This window comes from Xenopus laevis, chromosome 6L (assembly GCF_017654675.1).
Source record: "Xenopus laevis strain J_2021 chromosome 6L, Xenopus_laevis_v10.1, whole genome shotgun sequence".
Taxonomy (NCBI): domain Eukaryota; kingdom Metazoa; phylum Chordata; class Amphibia; order Anura; family Pipidae; genus Xenopus; species Xenopus laevis.
The window spans coordinates 55654348-55681173 of NC_054381.1; the positions used below are offsets into that span (position 1 = coordinate 55654348).

At 34.7% G+C, this 26826-nt stretch overlaps 1 long non-coding RNA gene across 1 annotated transcript; it reads right to left on the reverse strand.

The window, feature by feature from the left end:
* Window positions 1-16863: 16863 nt before the first annotated feature.
* LOC121394625 lies at window positions 16864-18746 on the reverse strand. The gene is made up of 2 exons (XR_005961853.1): window positions 18465-18746; window positions 16864-16897 (listed from the first exon to the last, which is right to left on the reverse strand). It is a non-coding gene; the product is annotated as an uncharacterized LOC121394625 (long non-coding RNA).
* Between the last annotated feature and the right edge of the window lie 8080 nt (window positions 18747-26826).

A 26826-nucleotide genomic window follows, 5' to 3' on the forward strand; every position in this document is an offset into this window, starting at 1 on the left:
ATCATTTAGTTAACAAGTTATTAATTAGTAGTGGAAAACATCATTCTTTATCAAGTTATGTATTAGCAGTGCAAACATGATTCAGTTAACGAGATATTAATTAGTTGTGCAAAACATTATTCAGTTAACGAGTTATTAATTAGTAGTGGAAAACATCATTCATTTATCAAGTTATTAATTAGCAGTGGAAAACATCATTCATTTATCAAGTTATTAATTAGCAGTGCAAACATTATTCAGTTAACGAGTTATTAATTGGTAGCAGAAAACATCATTAGTTAACGAGTTATTAATTAGTAGTGGAAAACATCATTCATTTATCAAGTTATTAATTAGCAGTGCAAACATCATTCAGTTAACGAGTTATTAATTGGTAGTGGAAAACATCATTTAGTTAACGAGTTATTAATTAGTAGTGGAAAACATCATTCATTTATCAAGTTATTAATTAGCAGTGCAAACATCATTCAGTTAACGAGTTATTAATTGGTAGTGGAAAACATCATTTAGTTGACAAGTTATTGATTAGTAGTGGAAAACATCATTCATTTATCAAGTTATTAATTAGCAGTGCAAAAATCATTCAGTTAACGAGTTATTAATTAGTTGTGCGAAACATCATTTAGTAAACGAGTTATTAATTAGTAGTGAAATGCATCATTCTTTATCGAGTTATTAATAAGCAGTGCAAACATGATTCAGTTAACGAGTTATTAATTAGTTGTAAAAAAACATTCTTTTATCAAGTTATGTATTAGCAGTGCAAACATGATTCAGTTAACAAGATATTAATTAGTTGTGCAAAACATTATTCAGTTAATGAGTTATTAATTAGCAGTGGAAAACATCATTCATTTATCAAGTTATTAATTAGCAGTGCAACCATCATTCAGTTAACGAGTTATTAATTGGTAGTGGAAAACATCATTTAGTTAACGAGTTATTAATTAGTAGTGGAAAACATCATTCATTTATCAAGTTATTAATTAGCAGTTCAAACATCATTCAGTTAACGAGATATTAATTAGTTGTGCAAAACATCATTTAGTTAACGAGTTATTCATTAGTAGTGGAAAACATCATTCATTTATCAAGTTATTAATTAGCAGTGCAACCATCATTCAGTTAACGAGTTATTAATTGGTAGTGGAAAACATGATTTAGTTAACGAGTTATTAATTATTAGTGGAAAACATCATTCATTTATCAAGTTATTAATTAGCAGTGCAAACATCATTCAGTTAACGAGTTATTAATTGGTAGTGGAAAACATCATTTAGTTGACAAGTTATTGATTAGTAGTGGAAAACATCATTCATCAAGTTATTAATTAGCAGTGCAAACATCATTCAGTTAACGAGTTATTAATTAGTTGTGCGAAACATCATTTAGTTAATGAGTTATTAATTAGTAGTGAAATGCATCATTCTTTATTGAGTTATTAATAAGCAGTGCAAACATCATTCAGTTAACGAGTTATTAATTAGTTGTAGAAAACATCATTCTTTTATCAAGTTATGTAATTAGCAGTGCAAACATCATTCAGTTAACAAGTTATTAATTAGTTGTGCGAAACATCATTTAGTTAACGAGTTATTAATTAGTAGTGAAATGCATCATTCTTTATCGAGTTATTAATAAGCAGTGCAAACATCATTCAGTTATTGATTAGTAGTGGAAAACATCATTCATTTATCAAGTTATTAATTAGCAGTGCAAACATCATTCAGTTAACAAGTTATTAATTAGTTGTGCGAAACATCATTTAGTTAACAAGTTATTAATTAGTAGTGAAATGCATCATTCTTTATCGAGTTATTAATAAGCAGTGCAAACATCATTCAGTTAACGAGTTATTAATTAGTTGTAGAAAACATCATTCTTTTATCAAGTTATGTATTAGCAGTGCAAACATGATTCAGTTACCAAGATATTAATTAGTTGTGCAAAACATTATTCAGTTAACGAGTTATTAATTAGTAGTGGAAAACATCATTCATTTATCAAGTTATTAATTAGCAGTGCAAACATCATTCAGTTAATGAGTTATTAATTGGTAGTGGAAAACATCATTCAGTTAACGAGTTAATTAGTAGTGCAACCATCATTCATTTAACGAGTTATTAATTAGTAGTAGACAATTAAGTTAACAAGTTATTAATTAGTAGTGTAAACATCATTCATTTATCAAGTTAATTAGCAGTGCAAAAATCATTCAGTTAACGAGTTATTAATTAGTTGTGGAAAACATCATTTAATTAATGAGTTTTTAATTAGTAGTGGAAAACATCATTCATTTATCAAGTTATTAATTAGCAGTGCAAACATCATTTAGTTAACGAGTTATTAATTGGTAGTGGAAAACATCATTTAGTTGACAAGTTATTGATTAGTAGTGGAAAACATCATTCATCAAGTTATTAATTAGCAGTGCAAACATCATTCAGTTAACGAGTAATAAATTAATTAGTTGTGCGAAACATCATTTAGTTAATGAGTTATTAATTAGTAGTGAAATGCATCATTCTTTATTGAGTTATTAATAAGCAGTGCAAACATCATTCAGTTAACGAGTTATTAATTAGTTGTAGAAAACATCATTCTTTTATCAAGTTATGTAATTAGCAGTGCAAACATCATTCAGTTAACAAGTTATTAATTAGTTGTGCGAAACATCATTTAGTTAACGAGTTATTAATTAGTAGTGAAATGCATCATTCTTTATCGAGTTATTAATAAGCAGTGCAAACATGATTCAGTTAACGAGTTATTAATTAGTTGTAAAAAAACATTCTTTTATCAAGTTATGTATTAGCAGTGCAAACATGATTCAGTTAACAAGATATTAATTAGTTGTGCAAAACATTATTCAGTTAATGAGTTATTAATTAGCAGTGGAAAACATCATTCATTTATCAAGTTATTAATTAGCAGTGCAAACATCATTCAGTTAACGAGTTATTAATTGGTAGTGGAAAACATCATTTAGTTAACGAGTTATTAATTAGTAGTGGAAAACATCATTCATTTATCAAGTTATTAATTAGCAGTTCAAACATCATTCAGTTAACGAGATATTAATTAGTTGTGCAAAACATCATTTAGTTAACGAGTTTTTCATTAGTAGTGGAAAACATCATTCATTTATCAAGTTATTAATTAGCAGTGCAACCATCATTCAGTTAACGAGTTATTAATTGGTAGTGGAAAACATCATTTAGTTAACGAGTTATTAATTAGTAGTGGAAAACATCATTCATTTATCAAGTTATTAATTAGCAGTGCAAACATCATTCAGTTAACGAGATATTAATTAGTTGTGCAAAACATCATTTAGTTAACGAGTTATTCATTAGTAGTGGAAAACATCATTCATTTATCAAGTTATTAATTAGCAGTGCAACCATCATTCAGTTAACGAGTTATTAATTGGTAGTGGAAAACATGATTTAGTTAACGAGTTATTAATTATTAGTGGAAAACATCATTCATTTATCAAGTTATTAATTAGCAGTGCAAACATCATTCAGTTAACGAGTTATTAATTGGTAGTGGAAAACATCATTTAGTTGACAAGTTATTGATTAGTAGTGGAAAACATCATTCATCAAGTTATTAATTAGCAGTGCAAACATCATTCAGTTAACGAGTTATTAATTAGTTGTGCGAAACATCATTTCGTTAATGAGTTATTAATTAGTAGTGAAATGCATCATTCTTTATTGAGTTATTAATAAGCAGTGCAAACATCATTCAGTTAACGAGTTATTAATTAGTTGTAGAAAACATCATTCTTTTATCAAGTTATGTAATTAGCAGTGCAAACATCATTCAGTTAACAAGTTATTAATTAGTTGTGCGAAACATCATTTAGTTAACGAGTTATTAATTAGTAGTGAAATGCATCATTCTTTATCGAGTTATTAATAAGCAGTGCAAACATCATTCAGTTATTGATTAGTAGTGGAAAACATTCATTTATCAAGTTATTAATTAGCAGTGCAAACATCATTCAGTTAACAAGTTATTAATTAGTTGTGCGAAACATCATTTAGTTAACAAGTTATTAATTAGTAGTGAAATGCATCATTCTTTATCGAGTTATTAATAAGCAGTGCAAACATCATTCAGTTAACGAGTTATTAATTAGTTGTAGAAAACATCATTCTTTTATCAAGTTATGTATTAGCAGTGCAAACATCATTCAGTTACCAAGATATTAATTAGTTGTGCAAAACATTATTCAGTTAACGAGTTATTAATTAGTAGTGGAAAACATCATTCATTAATCAAGTTATTAATTAGCAGTGCAAACATCATTCAGTTAATGAGTTATTAATTGGTAGTGGAAAACATCATTCAGTTAACGAGTTAATTAGTAGTGCAACCATCATTCATTTAACGAGTTATTAATTAGTAGTAGACAATTAAGTTAACAAGTTATTAATTAGTAGTGTAAACATCATTCATTTATCAAGTTAATTAGCAGTGCAAAAATCATTCAGTTAACGAGTTATTAATTAGTTGTAGAAAACATAATTTTATCAAGTTATGTATTAGCAGTGCAAACATCATTCAGTTAACGAGTTATTAATTAGTAGTGGAAAACATCATTCATTTATCAAGTTATTAATTAGCAGTGCAAACATCATTCAGTTAACGAGTTATTAATTGGTAGTAGAAAACATAATTTAGTTAACGAGTTATTAATTAGTAGTGGAAAACATCATTCATTTATCAAGTTATTAATTAGCAGTGCAAACATCATTCCGTTAACGAGTTATTAATTGGTAGTGGAAAACATCATTTAGTTAACGAGTTAATTAGTAGTGCAACCATCATTCATTTAACAAGTTATTAATTAGTAGTGTAAACATCATTCATTTATCAAGTTAATTACCAGTGCAAAAATCATTCAGTTAACAAGTTTTTAATTAGTTGTGGAAAACATCATTCATTTATCAAGTTATTAATTAGCAGTGCAAACATCATTTAGTTAAGGAGTTATTAATTAGTAGTGGAAAACATCATTCTTTTATCAAGTTATTAATTAGCAGTGCAAACATGATTCAGTTAACGAGTTATTAATTAGTTGTGCACAACATTATTCAGTTAACGAGTTATTAATTAGTAGTGGAAAACATCATTCATTTATCAAGTTATTTATTAGCATTGCAAACATGATTCAGTTAACGAGTTATTAATTGGTAGTGGAACACATCATTCAGTTAACGAGTTATTAATTAGTAGTGGAAAACATCATTCATTTATCAAGTTATTAATTAGCAGTGCAAACATCATTCAGTTAACGAGTTATAAATTGGTAGTGGAAAACATCATTTAGTTAACGAGTTATTAATTAGTAGTGCAAAACATCATTCATTTATCAAGTTATTAATTAGCAGTGCAAACATCATTCAGTTAACGAGTTATTAATTGGTAGTGGAAAACATCATTTAGTTGACAAGTTATTGATTAGTAGTGGAAAACATCATTCATTTATCAAGTTATTAATTAGCAGTGCAAACATCATTCAGTTAACGAGTTATTAATTAGTTGTGTGAAACATCATTTAGTTAACGAGTTATTAATTAGTAGTGAAATGCATCATTCTTTATCGAGTTATTAATAAGCAGTGTAAACATCATTCAGTTAACGAGTTATTAATTAGTTGTAGAAAACATCATTCTTTTATCAAGTTATGTATTAGCAGTGCAAACATGATTCAGTTAACGAGATATTAATTAGTTGTGCAAAACATTATTCAGTTAACGGGTTATTAATTAGTAGTGGAAAACATCATTCATTTATCAAGTTATTAATTAGCAGTGCAAACATTATTCAGTTAACGAGATATTTATTAGTTGTGCAAAACATCATTTAGTTAAAGAGTTATTAATTAGTAGTGGAAAACATCATTCATTTATCAAGTTATTAATTAGCAGTGCAAACATCATTCAGTTAACGAGTTATTAATTGGTAGTGGAAAACATCATTTAGTTGACAAGTTATTGATTAGTAGTGGAAAACATCATTCATCAAGTTATTAATTAGCAGTGCAAACATCATTCAGTTAACAAGTTATTAATTAGTTGTGCGAAACATCATTTAGTTAACGAGTTATTAGTAGTAAAATGCATCATTCTTTATCGAGTTATTAATAAGCAGTGCAAACATCATTCAGTTATTGATTAGTATTGGAAAACATCGTTCATTTATCAAGTTATGTATTAGCAGTGCAAACATCATTCAGTTAACCAGTTATTAATTAGTTGTGCGAAACATCATTTAGTTAACGAGTTATTAATTAGTAGTGAAATGCATCATTCTTTATCGAGTTATTAATAAGCAGTGCAAACATCATTCAGTTAACGAGTTATTAATTAGTTGTAGAAAACATCATTCTTTTATCAAGTTATGTATTAGCAGTGCAAACATGATTCAGTTACCGAGATATTAATTAGTTGTGCAAAACATTATTCAGTTAACGAGTTATTAATTAGTAGTGGAAAACATCATTCATTTATCAAGTTATTAATTAGCAGTGCAAACATCATTCAGTTAATGAGTTATTAATTGGTAGTGGAAAACATCATTCAGTTAGCGAGTTAATTAGTAGTGCAACCATCATTCATTTAACGAGTTATTAATTAGTAGTAGACAATTAAGTTAACAAGTTATTAATTAGCAGTGTAAACATCATTCATTTATCAAGTTAATTAGCAGTGCAAAAATCATTCAGTTAACGAGTTATTAATTGGTAGTGGAAAACATCATTAAGTTAACGAGTTATTAATTAGTAGTGGAAAACATCATTCATTTATCAAGTTATTAATTAGCAGTGGAAACATCATTCAGTTAACGATTATTAATAAGTTGTGGAAAACATCATTCATTTATCAAGTTATTAATTAGCAGTGCAAACATCATTCAGTTAACGAGTTATTAATTAGTTGTGGAAAACATCATTCATTTATCAAATTATTAATTAGCAGTGCAAACTTCATTCAGTTAACGAGTTATTAATTGGTAGTGTAAATAATCATTTAGTTAACGAGTTTTTAATCAGTATTGGAAAACATCATTCATTTATCAAGTTATTAATTAGCAGTGCAAACATCATTCAGTTAAGGTGTTATTAATTGGTAGTGAAAAACATCAGTCAGTTAACGAGTTATCAATTAGCAGTGGAAACATTCAGTTACCAATTCATTAATTAGTAGTCAAAACATTGATATGAGTCATTAGTGATCGAAACATCATTCATTTATCAAGTTATTAATTAGCAGTGTAAACATCATTCAGTTAACGAGTTATTAATTGGTAGTGGAAAACATCATTTAGTTAACGAGTTATTAATTAGTAGTGGAAAACATCATTCATTTATCAAATTATTAATTAGCAGTGCAAACATCATTCAGTTAACGAGTTATTAATTAGTTGTGTGAAACATCATTTAGTTAACGAGTTATTAATTAGTAGTGAAATGCATGATTCTTTATCGAGTTATTAATAAGCAGTGCAAACATCATTCAGTTAACGAGTTATTAATTGGTAGTAGAAAACATCATTTAGTTAACGAGTTATTAATTAGTAGTTGAAAACATCATTCATTTATCAAGTTATTAATTAGCAGTGCAAACATCATTCCGTTAACGAGTTATTAATTGGTAGTGGAAAACATCATTCAGTTAACGAGTTAATTAGTAGTGCAACCATCATTCATTTAACGAGTTATTAATTAGTAGTAGACAATTAAGTTAACAAGTTATTAATTAGTAGTGTAAACATCATTCATTTATCAAGTTAATTAGCAGTGGAAAAATCATTCAGTTAACAAGTTTTTAATTAGTTGTGGAAAACATCATTCATTTATCAAGTTATTAATTAGCAGTGCAAACATCATTTAGTTAACGAGTTTTTAATTAGTAGTGGAAAACATCATTCATTTATCAAGTTATTAGTTAGCAGTGCAAACATCATTCAGTTAAGGAGTTATTAATTAGTTGTAGAAAACATCATTCTTTTATCAAGTTATTAATTAGCAGTGCAAACATGATTCAGTTAACGAGATATTAATTAGTTGTGCACAACATTATTCAGTTAACGAGTTATTAATTAGTAGTGAAAAACATCATTCATTTATCAAGTTATTTATTAGCATTGCAAACATGATTCAGTTAACGAGTTATTAATTGGTAGTGGAAAACATCATTCAGTTAACGAGTTATTAATTAGTAGTGGAAAACATCATTCATTTATCAAGTTATTAATTAGCAGTGCAAACATCATTCAGTTAACGAGTTATAAATTGGTAGTGGAAAACATCATTTAGTTAACGAGTTATTAATTAGTAGTGGAAAACATCATTCATTTATCAAGTTATTAATTAGCAGTGCAAACATCATTCAGTTAACGAGTTATTAATTGGTAGTGGAAAACATCATTTAGTTGACAAGTTATTGATTAGTAGTGGAAAACCATTTATTTATCAAGTTATTAATTAGCAGTGCAAACATCATTCAGTTAACGAGTTATTAATTAGTTGTAGAAAACATCATTCTTTTATCAAGTTATGTATTAGCAGTGCAAACATGATTCAGTTAACGAGATATTAATTAGTTGTGCAAAACATTATTCAGTTAACGGGTTATTAATTAGTAGTGGAAAACATCATTCATTTATCAAGTTATTAATTAGCAGTGCAAACATCATTCAGTTAACGAGATATTTATTAGTTGTGCAAAACATCATTTAGTTAAAGAGTTATTAATTAGTAGTGGAAAACATCATTCATTTATCAAGTTATTAATTAGCAGTGCAAACATCATTCAGTTAACGAGTTATTAATTGGTAGTGGAAAACATCATTTAGTTGACAAGTTATTGATTAGTAGTGGAAAACATCATTCATCAAGTTATTAATTAGCAGTGCAAACATCATTCAGTTAACAAGTTATTAATTAGTTGTGCGAAACATCATTTAGTTAACGAGTTATTAATTAGTAGTGAAATGCATCATTCTTTATCGAGTTATTAATAAGCAGTGCAAACATCATTCAGTTATTGATTAGTATTGGAAAACATCGTTCATTTATCAAGTTATGTATTAGCAGTGCAAACATCATTCAGTTAACCAGTTATTAATTAGTTGTGCGAAACATCATTTAGTTAACGAGTTATTAATTAGTAGTGAAATGCATCATTCTTTATCGAGTTATTAATAAGCAGTGCAAACATCATTCAGTTAACGAGTTATTAATTAGTTGTAGAAAACATCATTCTTTTATCAAGTTATGTATTAGCAGTGCAAACATGATTCAGTTACCGAGATATTAATTAGTTGTGCAAAACATTATTCAGTTAACGAGTTATTAATTAGTAGTGGAAAACATCATTCATTTATCAAGTTATTAATTAGCAGTGCAAACATCATTCAGTTAATGAATTATTAATTGGTAGTGGAAAACATCATTCAGTTAGCGAGTTAATTAGTAGTGCAACCATCATTCATTTAACGAGTTATTAATTAGTAGTAGACAATTAAGTTAACAAGTTATTAATTAGCAGTGTAAACATCATTCATTTATCAAGTTAATTAGCAGTGCAAAAATCATTCAGTTAACGAGTTATTAATTAGTTGTGGAAAACATCATTTAATTAATGAGTTTTTAATTAGTAGTGGAAAACATCATTCATTTATCAAGTTATTAATTAGCAGTGCAAACATCATTTAGTTAACGAGTTTTTAATTAGTAGTGGAAAACATCATTCATTTATCAAGTTATTAGTTAGCAGTGCAAACCTCATTCAGTTAACGATTTATTAATTAGTTGTAGAAAACATCATTTTATCAAGTTATGTATTAGCAGTGCAAACATCTTTCAGTTAACGAGTTATTAATTAGTAGTGGAAAACATCATTCATTTATCAAGTTATTAATTAGCAGTGCAAACATCAGTTAACGAGTTATTAATTGGTAGTGGAAAACATCATTAAGTTAACGAGTTATTAATTAGTAGTGGAAAACATCATTCATTTATCAAGTTATTAATTAGCAGTGGAAACATCATTCAGTTAACGATTATTAATAAGTTGTGGAAAACATCATTCATTTATCAAGTTATTAATTAGCAGTGCAAACATCATTCAGTTAACGAGTTATTAATTAGTTGTGGAAAACATCATTCATTTATCAAATTATTAATTAGCAGTGCAAACTTCATTCAGTTAACGAGTTATTAATTGGTAGTGTAAATAATCATTTAGTTAACGAGTTTTTAATCAGTATTGGAAAACATCATTCATTTATCAAGTTATTAATTAGCAGTGCAAACATCATTCAGTTAAGGTGTTATTAATTGGTAGTGAAAAACATCAGTCAGTTAACGAGTTATCAATTAGCAGTGGAAACATTCAGTTACCAATTCATTAATTAGTAGTCAAAACATTGATATGAGTCATTAGTGATCGAAACATCATTCATTTATCAAGTTATTAATTAGCAGTGTAAACATCATTCAGTTAACGAGTTATTAATTGGTAGTGGAAAACATCATTTAGTTAACGAGTTATTAATTAGTAGTGGAAAACATCATTAATTTATCAAATTATTAATTAGCAGTGCAAACATCATTCAGTTAACGAGTTATTAATTAGTTGTGTGAACATCATTTAGTTAACGAGTTATTAATTAGTAGTGAAATGCATCATTCTTTATCGAGTTATTAATAAGCAGTGCAAACATCATTCAGTTAACGACTTATTAATTAGTTGTAGAAAACATCATTCTTTTATCAAGTTATGTATTAGCAGTGCAATCATGATTCAGTTAACGAGATATTAATTAGTTGTGCAAAACATTATTCAGTTAACGAGTTATTAATTACTAGTGGAAAACATCATTCATTTATCAAGTTATTAATTAGCAGTGCAAACATCATTCAGTTAACGAGTTATTAATTGCTAGTGGAAAACATCATTAATTTATCAAGTTATTAATTAGCACTGCAAACATCAGTTAACAAGTTATTAATTAGTTGTGGAAAACATCATTTAGTTAACGAGTTTTTAATTAGTAGTGGAAAACATCATTCATTTATCAAGTTATTAATTAGCAGTGCAAACATCGTTCAGTTAAATAGTTATTAATTGGTAGTGAAAAACATCAGTCAGTTAACGAGTTATCAATTAGTAGTGGAAACATTCAGTTACCAATTCATTAATTAGTAGTCGAAACATTGATATGAGTTATTAGTGATCGAAACATCATTCAGTTAACGATTTATTAATTAGTACTGAAATGCATCATTCTTTATCGAGTTATTAATAAGCAGTGCAAACATCATTCAGTTAACGAGTTATTAATTAGTTGTAGAAAACATCATTCTTTTATCAAGTTATGTATTAGCAGTGCAAACATGATTCAGTTAACGAGATATTAATTAGTTGTGCAAAACATTATTCAGTTAATGAGTTATTAATTAGTAGTGGAAAACATCATTCATTTATCAAGTTATTAATTAGTAGTGCAAACATCATTCAGTTAACGAGTTATTAATTGGTAGTGGAAAACATCATGTAGTTAACGAGTTAATTAGTAGTGCAACCATCATTCATTTAACGAGTTATTAATTAGTAGTAGACAATTAAGTTAACAAGTTAATAATTAGTTGTGGAAACATCTATCAGTTAACGAGTTATTAATTAATAGTGGAAAACATCATTCCGTAACCGAGTTATTACTTAGTAGTGGAAACATCATTCAGTTAATGAGACATTAATTAGTAGTGCAAAACATCATTTAGTTAAAAAGTTTATAATTAGTAGTGGAAAAATCACACAGTTAACGAGTTGTTAATTAGTTGTGGAAAACATTCAGTTAACGAGTTATTAATTAATAGGGCAAACATCATTAAGTTAACAAGTTCTTAATTAGTAGTGGAAACATTAAGTTAACGAGTTATTAATTAGTAGTGGAAACATCATTAAATTAACAAGTTCTTATATCTATTTAAAGATGTTGGAAAAATGTGTTAAAACAAATTAATAAATCTAATGTACAACACGGCATTTGCTGTGAATAAAACATAAAAGCTCGAGGCAACACTGATATTTCCATAATTCTGTTCATGACCCTCACATCCCCTGACTTCAAATTAAGATAGGTGCCTCTTCCATTGACTTATACAAAATATTAAACATGATGCATTGTTATCCTGCAGTCTTTCAAATACAAAACACTTCTTTGTGGTAGTAGAGGGAGATCACTAAGAAACACGGCAGTGCACATTTCCAAGTAACAATTGCTTGACAACTGATTTCAATTAAAAATGCCATAGCAGTCAATGGAGTGGACTTTAAGCATTAGAGACCTGCCTCCTGAGCTAATAAATATTGAAGGTGCCTGAAAATGTCCCATGGGCCAGTGCCCAAACAATAAACGTTTGCATAACAAGGCTTTTGCTGCCAAAGAATAATTCATTTTCACCTTTTGGTCAAACTATCTACTAATGCACACAAAAACAATTTCACCTTTCATATTTACTCAACACAGACTTTTCATTTATTTACATTTACTTGGAAATGTATCCCTGGCCTCCCCACCTACTAAGTAAAGGCTGACATATTGCCTGAGTCCTTGTGAAATTAAATGAAGACAGGGTAGGACTGAGCTGGCGGGACATTGGGAAAAACTGGCCCTCATGGCCCAGACCCGCTCCCTGATCTGTCCGGCCCCCAAAGTGAAATATTGATATGCGGTGCCCATGTTTGAGTGCAGTTTGCTCATGAGCACTGTGCTGGCCCCAGAAGTTTGGAACCCGGGGTCCCCAATTATGTCTTATAAAGGTCCATATAAAAGACAGAGAGTTATTTTCAATGTATCCCATTAACACTTATACAGATTTGTCATGCAGTTAAATGTATTTCTGACTGCCCAGCATTATCTTCTGGTGTGCCTTTGGTGCCTCATTCACACACGGATTGTATACATTGTACTGTATGCAAGGTTCCAAATAATGGATGGCAGGGCTGTGTTTCATAAGAAGGTAAACAACTCAAAAGAAACCAACTGGTGTGTCTATCCTCACACCATCTATTGTATTTAAATGATCTCCACAAAAAGATAAACCACAATATTGGTGAAATGCATTCTTTAAGAGGTGGTTCACCTTCAAACAACTAGTTGTTTTCAGATAGATCACCAGATAAAACTACTTTTTTTCAATGACTTTCCATTTTCTATGTGTAATAATAAGCAAAAATGCCTGTTTGCGCCTATGTCCACAACGCATCAAGTTTCAGTGACCACCACAAGAACATAAAGAAATATCGAAACCTCAAAAAGACACCCTCTGCATTTAGACGCATTTTTTTTTTTTTTAGCGACCATAACTCTACATACATATTTAAAAGCAATACAATGGACAAAAATAAGAAAACATGAAATACAATAAACTATTAGCAAAAACATACCCATGAAAACAGAAATTGCAAGAGATAAATCCGATACAATAATGACAATATTGTACATTTTTGGTCATGTGCAAAAAAAGATATGGATGTAGACCAAGCGCAACACTATTTCAAGTCACACGTGAAAAAAATTATCAGCGGGTCCCTCTAAGTTTAATAATAAGCAACAATGCCTATTTGCACCTAGGTCAATACGCATCAAGTTTCAGTGACCACCACAAGAACTTAAGGAATTACAGAAACCTCAAAAAGACACCCTCTGCATTTAAACGCATTCTTAGTGACCAGAATTCTACATACATATTTGAAAGAAATAAACTGGACAAAAAATAAGAAAACATGAAATACAATGAACTATTAGCAAAAACATACCCAAGAAACAGAAATTCCAAGAGATAAATCCAATACAATAACGACAATATTGAACATTTTTGGTCATGTGCAAAAAAAGATGTGCATGTAGACCAAGCGCAACACTATTTCAAGTCATAAGTGAAAAAAACTTGTCAGCAGGTCCCTTCGTATTGCTCCATGATGATCCTAGAGCAAACGAAAGGGCCAGGGAGCAACCTGTGTGCCAAGCAAATGCCCCAGACACACATGTTGCCCCCACTGACGCCACCTCTCTCCGCCTCTGAATGTAGGGTTGCCACCTTTCTTCCATGGGGGAACCTGGCAGGGGGCGGGCCGGTGAAGTCGGGGTGTGGGACGGATGATGTTGGGGGCAAACGCCGGATAACGTCGAGGGCAGGGAGGTGATGTTGGGGGGCGGGCCAGATGACGTCAAGGGTGGGCCGGTGACGTGTCGATCAGTGATTGCCTGATCACCATGTCATTCACTTCAATGTCCTGTCTGGATTTGGAAATCCGGAAAGGCACTTTTCACCCGGGAAGCCCGTCCAAGAACTGGGCTGTGCGGGTGAAATCCAGAAAGGTGGAAACCCTACCAGTATGTGTTATAATAAGCAAAAATGCCTGTTTGCTCCTAGGTCCACATGCATCAAGTTTCAATGACCACCACAAGAACATAAAGAAATACAGAAACCTCAAAAAGACACCCTCTGCATTTAGACACATTCTTAGCGACCATAACTCTGCATACATATCTGAAAGCAATAAACTGGACAAAAAATAAGAAAACATGAAATACAATAAACTTTTAGCAAAGGCATACCCATGAAACAGAAATTGCAAGAGATAAATCCAATACAATAACGACAATATACTACATTTTTGGTCATGTGCAAAAAAAGATGTGGATGTAGACCAAGCGCAACATTATTTCAAGTCAGACAAAAAATAAGAAAACATGAAATGCAATAAACTTTTAGCAAAAGCATACCCATGTCAGAAATATCAAGAGATAAATCCAATACAATAATGACAATATTGAACATTTTTGTGCAAAAACTAAGAGGATGTAGACCAATCACAGCACTAATTCAAGTCACAAGTGAAAAAAATTGTCAGCGGGTCCTTTTGCATTGCTCCATGAAGATCTTAGAGCAAAGAAAGGACCAGGGAGCAACCTGTGTGCCAAGCAAATGCTTTTGATAGTAAACGTTGCTGACCCCTGAACTAGACCAAAGACATAAACACTAATTCATATTGCCATATTTTCAGCACAGACGCAGCCCTATTAGAAAATTGTATCACAGTGATGTATCTGTTTCCACGCTGTTCAGCACCAAATGGGAGGATGCTTTTGAATTTTAAAGATAGCTGCTACATTCTGTAGAATATCAGCATAATCCAGTTCTTTTAGGGTCACTCTCCTCCAATGCCACCCCTACCTGCCCATGCATGGTCTTGACTAATGCTATACAAGCTATACACATCATAGGCTGCAATGCTACAAACCATTAAAAATACTACAAACTTTTAAAACATCTCAAAACAAAGATATAAACACTGCAGATCAACTGTATTACATCAACAGAGATGTAGAACTGCAAGATCAAACAGGGTGCAGCTGCAGCATCTACACAGTTCTGCACTATTGTCCCCTCCAAGGGTCTAAATTGACTCGTAAACAATCCATAAAGGCTGACAAATTTAGGCTCAGTTACTACACCTCTATGCTGTAATGCTCCATAAGTAGAGAATATATACATACCAACAGCCTACACATAAAAAAAAACACTAAAAACAACTACATCATAAACTGAACACCTATCATAAACTTGCTACCACCACTACAAAAAAACTTTACTGAGCAAGAATGATTTTGCATAAATCCTGGGGGTGGGGGGGTATGCATAGCCGTTGTGCCATACATAAACATGCCCCTCAAATATTCTAATATTAAACAAAATAAAGTGTACAATATATAAAAATATATGCATTGGCATTACTCCCACAGCTAAACAGAAATAAAATCACATTGCAATATATTTGACATTTAAATTCTCTCTCAAAAAAGCAGTATCACCATTTATCGTAAGCACTCACACTTTACCAGATTTGTATATACATCTCTAGCAATATAGAGATAAATAGAGAAAAAGATAATAAAGCATTAAATGCACTAAAATAAAGTTTGCCATACATCACTAGTTCTGTGTTCACACATATACAATTTTTAGGATATTAAATATTAAGATTTTAAATCTATTTACTCTTCAATAAATACATAATGTGTTGTTTTTTGATTTAGAGGCAAATAGAAAAGGAACTTCCCTGCTCTCCATTTACCTATGCAGCATTATCAAATAATCTCTGTTTTTAAACATTTAATAAATATGCACATGAAAATGCCAGCAAGTGAATAAAGAGTGAATCCGTGGGATTCCATCGTTGGGGCACAGAGCGCATTACGTTTTTTTGAAATTTGGCTTTTTGTCGCCTCTGGTAACTTGCGGGGCAATGCGGTCTAAGACAAGGCTCTCTCCTTGCCTCATGGCAGGCACCCACTGGAAATGACAGGCACCTAAATGCCCGTACAGCACTAAGGCCTTTGGTATTTGCTCTCAGGGCAGAACACTGGCAGACAGAATGCTCCTCTCTACCTGTCACTGCGCCTAATACTAATGACAAGCCTGTAATTGAACACAGATGAGATGGAACAGTGACAGGAGCACCCCAACCAAAACACTAGCTTGAAAGCTTGAGCACTGAGATCTGTCTGTCACTGTTCTGTATGCGTTCACTACAGACCTAGTTGATGATTAGTATAAGGAGCAGTAAGGAGTAGTCACAAGTGGAGAAGGGGCACTGTCCTCTGCCTCAGCTGCAAACAAAATGTGCTGTGTGCCAGGGGCCTAGTGTGTAAGTACCTAAAATAACAATTTCTGAGTGAGCTGCCACTGCTGCTTTGGGGCCAGATAACATTTTTAATAATTCTGACTTACCTTGCCATGTATTTTTGTCTGAGGCGTTATCCTTTTCCTCTGGAATGAACGAGCCTTTACTAGCAGCAGTAGCTGTAGGGGTAAAAAAATAAATTAACACAAAATTTTTTTTTTTTTCAATATAAAAAGAGTAAACTGCATCAGAGCACATTCTAGTAGCAACCAATCAAATCTTCCTTATAGTAGACGGATCAGAACTATTTCCTTATTGTATTATATATATATATATATATATATATATATATATATATATATATATATATATATATATATATATATATATATAGATATAGATATATATATTCAGAGGACATACCATGTGACAGATTAGGGCATTTCTATTTCTAAAGCCCATCTTCAACACACAACCACTGCCTTTTATAATAACCCTGACATTTCTCATATATATCATGCAGCACCTTATGCATCTATGGCAATCCCTATAAACTAGCTACAGTAATAGTGATATTCATAACTATGTAAATATAATGCCAACACTCCTACATATATACGCACAGATATTATTTCCCAACCATGCACAGAAGGTGGTCCCATGCTACTTGTTGCTCAACCCAGAATTTAAGCACGCTGGGGAACACGCTGCAAACCAGCAAACCTGATTTCTCCTGCCAACGGAAATAATTGTCATCACTATCTGCTGGGCAGCTCAGCCCAGAAATTAGGCATAATTTAGTTAAACAAAAAGTTAACCTTGATTGTTATGTGTATTTTGTCAACCCTTGCTGCTATAACTATAAAAAGATACTATCTCACCTTCCTGCCATTATTGGGAATTTTATTGGAATTAAAATAATAAATAATAAAAATTAATCATTACAGAAAAAAATCAAACAAAACTGATAGCATCAATTAACAAAGCACCAAATCCTTATATTAACCCATCCTACTGATTTCTCCTGCCAACGGAAATAACTGTCATCACTATATGCTGGGCTACTAGCTACAATAATAGTGATATTAATAATATGTAAATATAATGCCAACACCCCTACACATACTCACAGATATTATTCCCAACAAGACATAGAAGATAGACACATGCTACTTGTTGCTCAACCCAGAATTTAGCCACGCTGGGGAACATGCTGCAAACCTGATTTCTCCTGCCAATTGAAATAACTGTTATCACTGCTGGGGCAGGTCAGCCCAGAAATTAGGCATAATTTAGCAAAACAAAAAGTTAACCTTGATGGTTATGTGTATTTTGTCAACCCTTGCTGCTATAACTATAAAAAGATTCTATCTCACCTTCCTGCCATTCTAAGTACTCAGACTGCTGCTCCCGACCTTGCTTACTTTTCTTTCTCACTCTCAATTTTCAGTTTCCCCACTGGGCTCCTTTTCCTTTCCCCTTTCCCTTTTCTCCATACCCACCACCTTTCAGTCGTCCCTCCGCTGCCTTCATTCCTGCCATTATTGGGGTATGTGCTGCTGTCTGCTGCCCACTAGTCAGACCACACAACCAGCAATCCATCTTCAACTAACTGTCATCACTGTCTGCTGAACAGATTACCCCAGAAGTTAGGCACAATTCTGTTAATCAAAATATAACCTTGATGATCATATTTTCTCAACCCTTGCTGCATATACAGGTAACTATAAAAAGATAATATCTCACCTTCCTGCCATTATTGGGGTACATGCTACAGGATACTAGCGAGACCACACAACCAGCAGTCCATCCTCCTGATTCCTCCTTCCAACTGAACTAACTGTCATTGCTGTGGGCGTGGCTTCAGAAAGGAGGACTTCCTCCTTCCAACTGACCTAACTGTCATTCCTGGGGGTGTGGCTTCAGAAGGCTGTGTGCATTGGCTGGTACAGCACGTGGCCAGAGAAAGTTGAACTGAATAAAAAGGGCACCCCATATTAACCCTTGGTTCCCATGCCCATTTGCAGCTATACCAGTGAATCATATTCACACCATGACTAGAAACCACTTGCCTGACATATTGAGCCATCCCTGACACACACCCCTCAACTAAACGTCTGTACAAAGCAGGGAGAGCAATAGCAATATGTAAGGATATCATCACATGTACAAATGTAACACAGCTGTACTGTACCCTGGTCCCTGAAACACAAAACTGCCTTCAAAATTGTTCATTACTATTTTCCCATCAGCATACCTGGCTCGGCAAGTTTGTCAGACAAGTTCTATGTCAGCTGCTGGCTCCGCGGGCCAATAGAAAACAGGGGGTGTGGCTTTGCATAACGCAGCGCCGCCCCCCTTTCCACTGGTTTTCAAGCCGCTGTCCCTAAGTTACTCCTTCACTAAGCAGCACTTGTTAACTACAACTCCCAGCTGCCTCAGCAATTCATTTGCTGTTTTACGTACTCCCCTTGGCAAGAACTAGAAAGTCCTGAGAACTCCACCCCCATGTTCCCATGTGTCACGTGTATAGGCAGTACAGTCAGTGTCTCTGTGGGGACAGCTTCCAGTAACACTCATTTCACCTGCAAAACATCTGCCTCCTAAGGTTAGCTCTCCCCAATGTTAACATTCAATTATTCACACTGATTATTCCCTCGCTCCCTGTGTCATCCCTTATTTCTACTCTCTGCCCTGCGGCACCGCCCCTTAACTCCCGCCCACCTCTATCATCCCTCCCCATATGCTTCATGCACCCTCCTCTCCCTCCTTCTAAGTTACTTGTATGTCCTGGGGACAGGTGTCTTTAATCCTACCTGAGGTATAGACATCTGCAGGCTCCTCCATGTCATTTCTCCTGCACGATATGTTTTCCCCTTCATAAGCCGTTTTTGCTTTCCCTGTTGACAGAAAGTCCCGCCCCACCATGGCTACAGCCAATCAGAATCGATAGAGGGCAGTCCGTTTTGATTGGCTCGTCTGCAACAGCAATAATGGAATACTGCTTGCTCATTGGATTACATAAATGTTCCCACCCTCTGCTGGAAGGCGATTGGCTGAGAGCTGCTAGGGCGGGGAATCTGAGTCATATAGTTTAGATGCCAATGAGGGCAGGAATACTGGATGCTGCAAGTAAGTTGAAGGAAGCCTGACACCTGACTTAGATGTAGAGATCATGGAGGGGGTAAGATCCAATGGAATAGGGCAGATACATGACTAAATGCTAACGTTGGGGAGGTGGGAATTGTGACAGAGGGAGAGAGCCTGTAGCACATACGTCATTCCTGAGTTCATCCTAAAATGGACTGTATTGACAGACGAGCTGCGCCAGTTTCTGTGTTTTGCTGCTGTCCTTGGCATGATGTTTGTTTCCAAATTGGGATATTGTAAAAATGGCAAGTTCTGTGGAATTTCTAGTGTTCTTTGCTTTCCTATTCGGCGAGTCATGCAGTCGTTTTAACCCTTTCACTACCAGAGGATTTGGGAAGTTTTTTTTTGTACTTTTGTGTAATTACAAATTTATAGCAATCTATTCTTAATGTCTAAAAAATGGGAAAGTCAAAAATATTTGACTTAATATAACCACCTATCAGAAACCATTTTTTTATACATGAAAATACAATTGTATACAATCTGTCCCATGACTCCCAAATGCTTCAATAAAAAAAGATGTTGTTTTGTGGAAAGTTCTGACTTGAATGTCAAAAAGCAACAGCAGTACTTTACTAAAGGCCAAGAGCGCTGCTCCAGAAATCTGCAGACTTCAGAAATATAAAACTAACAGTAGGTTACCCTTAGGAAACTGGACATTTTTGGAAAAAAAATATGACTAATCTAAAATGGGTAAATATGTCTTTCTACTCCTAAATTACCAAGTTTCAATGCTTTCCTAAAATTATCAGCTTTTATAAAAAAAAATTGGAAACCTTGAAAAATATCCTCAAAGCTTCCAATTCAGAGGATCTTATCTCCTACAGGTCAACAATTAATGCATAGGCTTACCTAGGCTATAGGGGCCCGTGGGGCTTTTTAAGTTATTGTTTTCTTTTAAAAAATATATATATTTTTGCTGTGCTGGCTGGATCGGAGAAGATTAAGCAAAACAGCAAGGCACATAAGTGCAGCTTTATAGAGACTCACACAAAGTACAGGCACTGACATGCTTTGCCTAATCTTCTCCCAGCTAGCCAGAAAGCAGGTACTGGCCGTGCACAAGGGCAGCATGGCACCTGACCAGCCCAGTAGCAGCTGCAAGCCTGCAGCACAGTTTAATATTTTTATAAAGCCGTACACATGGGGGGCAGCACGGCACTGCTGTAGGCCTGCTGCTGCAACAGTAAACTATTTTTTAAAGAAAATAAAAATAATTGGAAAAAAAATTCAGGCCTGGAAGCAAGTACCAGATGTACACAGGGGGGCAGTATAGCACTTGGCTAGACCCAGGCCCAGGGCAAAGTGCAGAAAAAATACAAGATACTATAAAAGCAAAGTAAAAACAAATAATAATTGAAAAGCCAATGCTAGATGGGCCATGCCCCTTATGTCTGCAGATACACTGTGCACCTGTGACCCTGGCTCAGCATTACAGATAAGGGCCCTGTGGAAACTGTAACCTAAGGGCCTCACATCTCATTAATCAGCCAGTGTGCATATTACACATATAAGTAAAAGTAAAAAAAAAAAAAGCAAGGCAACAAGTACTTTTTTGCGCGCGCGCGCATGTTGTACACTTGCTAAAGTTGTGTGAGTGCATATATAACTCTGTATACGTGTGTGTGTGAGTTTATATGTGCCAAAGTGTGAATAAGTCTATAAAATTAGAAAAAGCTTGCATGAATGTGTGTTGTGTGTAAAATAGGTCTGCTGGAGGGAGACCTGTAGAAGGCTTGTAGAGTGTATCCAGTAGGAAATTATGGGGGGGCTTCTAGGAAAAGGCAAAACAGCAGACATGTAATTGTCGTAAGTCTGCTGTTTAGAACCAATCCTCAGAAGATCAGGTCTAAGGATAAATTGCACGTGCACCTGGAGTTGTTCCCAGAGCCCTCTGCCAAGGTAGAGAATGCCAAGCACCGTCAGCACCAACCCCACCTGCGGCCCAAACTTGTCAAATTTACCCCTCTCCACACCTTCCCAACTTGTAAAAACTTTCCTTTCTGACTTTGCACAACTCGAGTTCCACCTGCACCCCCCTTCCCTGCAGACCGAACTTGTAACTGCCTCTGCACAACAAGTTCCCCCAGCACGTCACTCGCACCCCCCAAACTTGTTGCATTAGCCAATTTGCCTCTGCACATTAATATCTTTATGTATTTAGATATAGAATTTGTGTGAAATATATTATCTTTTATTAAAGTAGGGTTGGATCTGTCCATTGGGTGTCTAGAGTGTGTATATTCTGGGACTTAGTTTGTATTAAAGAAGTGACTCATTCTAAGCCACTTTTCAATTGCCCCTTTTTTCTTTTTTATAGTTTTTTGAATTATTTGCTTTCTTCTTCTGAATCTTTCCAGCTTTCAAATGGGGGTCACGAGGGCCAGAACTAGGTGTAGGCAGAAGAGGCACCTACCTAGAGCACATAAATACGGGGGAGCTGAGCAGGTACCTGTTAATGGGTCTTTGCCTACCACCAGTCACTCCCCCTCTGTCTCTCTCTGCCTCCCCTCTGATGCACTTCCCCCCTCCTCTGTCCTCCCCTCTGCCGCTTTCCCTTCGTTCACTCTACTCTCCTTATCCTCTGTCTATTTACCCCAGTTTTACGGCACGTGGACGTTTACACGTGCCCACTGGTGAGGAGGGTGGTGGCCGCTTGGTTGCCTAGGGCTGCTGGACGGATTGGTCTGGCCCTGGGGGTCACGGATCACATATAAAATCAAATGCAAAATGTACAGTTATTGCTACTTTGTATTGCTGATCTTTCTAATTAGTCCCTCTCCTACCCATATTCCAGTCTTGTAGATTAATTATTGCTAGGATAATTTGGACCCTAGCAACCAGATTGCTGAAACTGCAAACTGGAGAGCTGCTGAGTAAAAAGCTAAATAACTAACAACACAAATAATAAATGGTTTTTAATTATTTGCAAATTGTCTCAGAATATCACTTACTGTGTAAAGTAAATGAACAACCGCTTTTACCTCTAGGAAATTTGCTCATGCTTACCAACCTCTGTGCGATGTTCCGCTGCTCCAGTAACCTCAAAGTAGGTGCTTATTACTGAATTCCATACTTGGAGGCAAGTTTTGGTGTATAAAAACCAGATGTACTGCCAAAAGAGCCTCCTGTAGTCTGCCAGTCCACATAGGGGCCACCAAATAGCCAATCACAGCCTTTATTTGGCATCCCCAGGGACTATTTTCATGCTTGTGTTGCTCCCCAACTCTTTTTATATTTAAATGTAAAAAAAGGTTGGGGACCGCTGCTATAGGCAGTCACTATTTATCTGGTTGGTGTGGGCTGTTTGGGCCTCTGTGTACTTGAAATGACAGGTCTTTTATAAATCCCACTCCAGGCCCTCCACAGCTACAGGGGTCATGACTGAAGAAGAAAAAAAGTATTGGTTCCTACACATGCATAGACTGTCCTGGACATAAGGGAATTCATACAGTTTTGTTTTTAGACATATATATATACGCATTTACTCTGTAACACCAATATGGAATGCAGGTGGTACAACTATCGGGGATCCTAAAAAATCCTGAACCAGGCAGGCCTGGACCCTTTCTGGTCTAGTCAGGTGTATTGTAGTTTGTATTGCAAGTAACTATATAATAAATTTACTGCTTTATGCAATTGCAGGTATTTTCTGGATGACATGGGAAGAGCTACGAGTGGAAACCAAAGTCTTTTGAAGAATCCACCTGCATACATAGGTATGTAACAGATATAGTAATATTCATTATACAGAAATTAGAAATGAGAGAAATTAGAAATTAGAGGATTCAAGCTAGACAAAATAATTATACTCTGGGCCTGTGGAACACTGGGAAAACCCCAGTAGGCCCCACAGGCCCAGGACCTGCTCCTGGATCCGAGTCTCACTCCCCAGACCAGGGGTCAGCAACCTTTACTATCAAAAGAGCCATTTTGCCCCTCTTCCACTAAAGAAAAATAGTCTGGAGCCGCAAAACATAACACAAATTATAAACTTTTAAAAGTTTTAAAACAAACAGAAGTGCATTGTGCATGTGTAGGACTACTTTGAAATAAATAAAACACTGAATAGCCCTATTAAATGCTAGTGTTCTCATCTGTTTAATGTAAATTCTGTTTCTGAAGTTCAATGCTGATCTTCCCTGTATTGTCTTGAGTTTGTGACCGCAGTAAGGAACATGATGAATCATCTTGCTGCTGCTCAGTCTTGCCTGTCACTCCTGGGACGTCTATACAGCCCTCACAACTGCTGGCAGCTTCCTGAGTGTGCGACTGCAGTAATCTAACCGTTAACTTACCCCGGTCACACACTCAAGCAGCCGCCAGCAGGTGCGACGGCAGTATAGAGGTATAGCCAACCTGATAGGCAAAGCCACAAGACCGAGCCGCAGCAAGCAGGATAAAGAGCCGCATGAGGCTCCGGAGCCTCAGGTTGCCTACCCCTGCCCCAGACTGTCAATTGGAAAGTTAAGGAGGTGGTAGAAAAGGGTACGGGGTGATGGTGAAGGGGACAGGGGGATGGGGAAGGTGGACTAGGGCCCTTGAAAGCACAACCCTGGTGAGCCCCTGGACGTCCCAGTATGTCCCTGAATATTCTATATACAAAGTACTTTGTGTGTATCCAAAGGTACAGTATCCTCAAATCAGTAAAATAAACACATAAAACAGGAATGTACAAAATGCAATCTAAAATGTAGTCATTTTTTTTGTATGAGTGAATAGCGTGGTTGTTAACATGTTATTTTAATACTGTAAGTGTAATTAGGCTGGAACTGTCGCTGCACTGGAAGGTTTGATCTGCCTGGTTAGTGCATTTATACTACTAGTTAATGTTTTCATTTGGGGTCCGCACATGCCACCTGCTTTGGTATATCTATGCATATTGGGCATCAAACTATTCAGTAGACCCTTGGCGTCAATATTTAGAGTGTTTTCCAATAGTATGTAAGAAATTATGTGGTATAAATGTGGCAAATTGCAATATTTTTAGGTGAACTTCAGAAATGTCATAAAAACCACTGCCTTTAGTGTAGGGATTCTTCAGAATGTGTAATTTACAAAAAATATTTGGTTTTGCGGGGGTCTTTGTACAGTAGTTCGGAGCTTTCTGCATAACGGATTTGTCTAATGGAAATGTGAAGAGCTACATGTATATTTATTTTCCTTTTGATTTATTTTCCCCAAGTTGTTCAGAAGCACGTTATAACCTTCAGAAAATTGAAATCCTTCCCAGCCTGTCACAATTTCCCATTTTAAAGAGGCTATTACCCAGCATTCTATGAGGTGTGTTATGGTGTCACTTGGGACTGGCTAACTGCATGGCGAGTTAATGTTATTCTGTGTAGTGAAGACACATTACAGCATATGCAGACAGATACAATAAATTCATGACTGCATAGAAATTTCCTTTAAGCACAATTCCTTGGGAAAATATGAAGGGACAACAGCAGAATGTCAGGAGCGCCCGTCTCCAGGAGCATCGCATCCAAGATGGTGGTTCCCATGACCCACGTGGGACAACCCAGGCGCAATGACGTCACGTGCTTGGCGTGAAAATTTGAAATAAAAAGACACTGAGCTCACGGGTTCAATGCTCAATTATAGGATTTTTTTGTTGCATTCCTGTGTGTTCCTAAATTCCTTGTATCCTGATTCCTGGACTTTTTGACCCTGCCTGAACCTTGACTTTGCTCCTTCTCTGCCTGCCTATTGAACTATTGCCTGAAATTTACTACGTTTATTCCTGATCCCTTTCTGGTTACCGCAAACTTGGACATTAACACGAGGCTTCCACCTTGGTCCGGACTTCTCCGCTGAAAGCTGATAGGCACCTGACACAGACATCCTGCTATGGGGCTCGTATAGGTAATGGGGAATGGGCTGGGTTTGTGTTAATCAGGTGCTTGTTTCAGTGTAACAAGCTTGTTTGTCGATCAGTGGCAAGTTTTATTTAGCATTTGTTAAAAATTTGCACTCCCGAGCGGCCAACTAAGTAGCATGGGACTCTTTTTGGCAGTACCCTTTACTTGAAAAGTTCTTTGGCCTCAATTACAAAGAGAGGGTCAGCTTGTGTAACAGCTGCAGTTTGAGGCAAATGTTTTCCGTGTAGTGGTTCCCCGGATACTCTGTCCTAGGCATCCAAGTATTGTATAGATAAGTCAAAGAGGTTAGGAATCATACACTTGGGCAGAAATTGTCTGCTGTTGTGCTTTTATTTTTGTCCACACAACATGTTTCAGGCTGCAAAGGCCCTTTCTCAAGTGTGTTCTAATTAGCGCACTAATCAAGATCAAAAGAAAAGCACTAACTTTACCAAAGTGTTAAATCCCACCTAAAAAGCCTACCTCGATCCCCATTTCTGGAATATAACAGTGTACATGCATTAACTCACTTTATTTGAATGGCACGGTGCATTTGTAAAACACAGAGCGAGAAAGTGGGAAAACTAGCAGCCAAAGGAATATGGGCAGACTATATCAAGCTAAGTTTCTGTTGAGCATCGTCATCTGATTGTGGTGCCATCTCATTTGTGCTAAATCAGTACAGGTATGGGACCTGTTATCCAGAATGCTCGGGACCCGAGGTTTTCCAGATAACGGATCTTTCCATAATTTGGATCTTCATGCCTTAAGTCTACTAGAAAATCATGTAAACATTAAATAAACCAAATAGGCTGGTTTTGCTTCCAAAAAGGATTAATTATATCTCAGTTTGGATCAAGTACAAGTTACTGTTTCATTATTACAGAGAAAAAGGAAATGATTTTTAAAAATTTGGATTAATTTATTAGAACATAGCCTATGGGAGACAGCCTTTCCGTAATTCGGAACTTTCTGGATAATGGGTTTCCGGGTAACGGATCCCATACCTGTACCACAAAAAGATTGCTTTGGAACTAGACAATAACAACATAAATGATTATGGGGTGAAAGAACTTATTCCATGTTACAACAAGCTC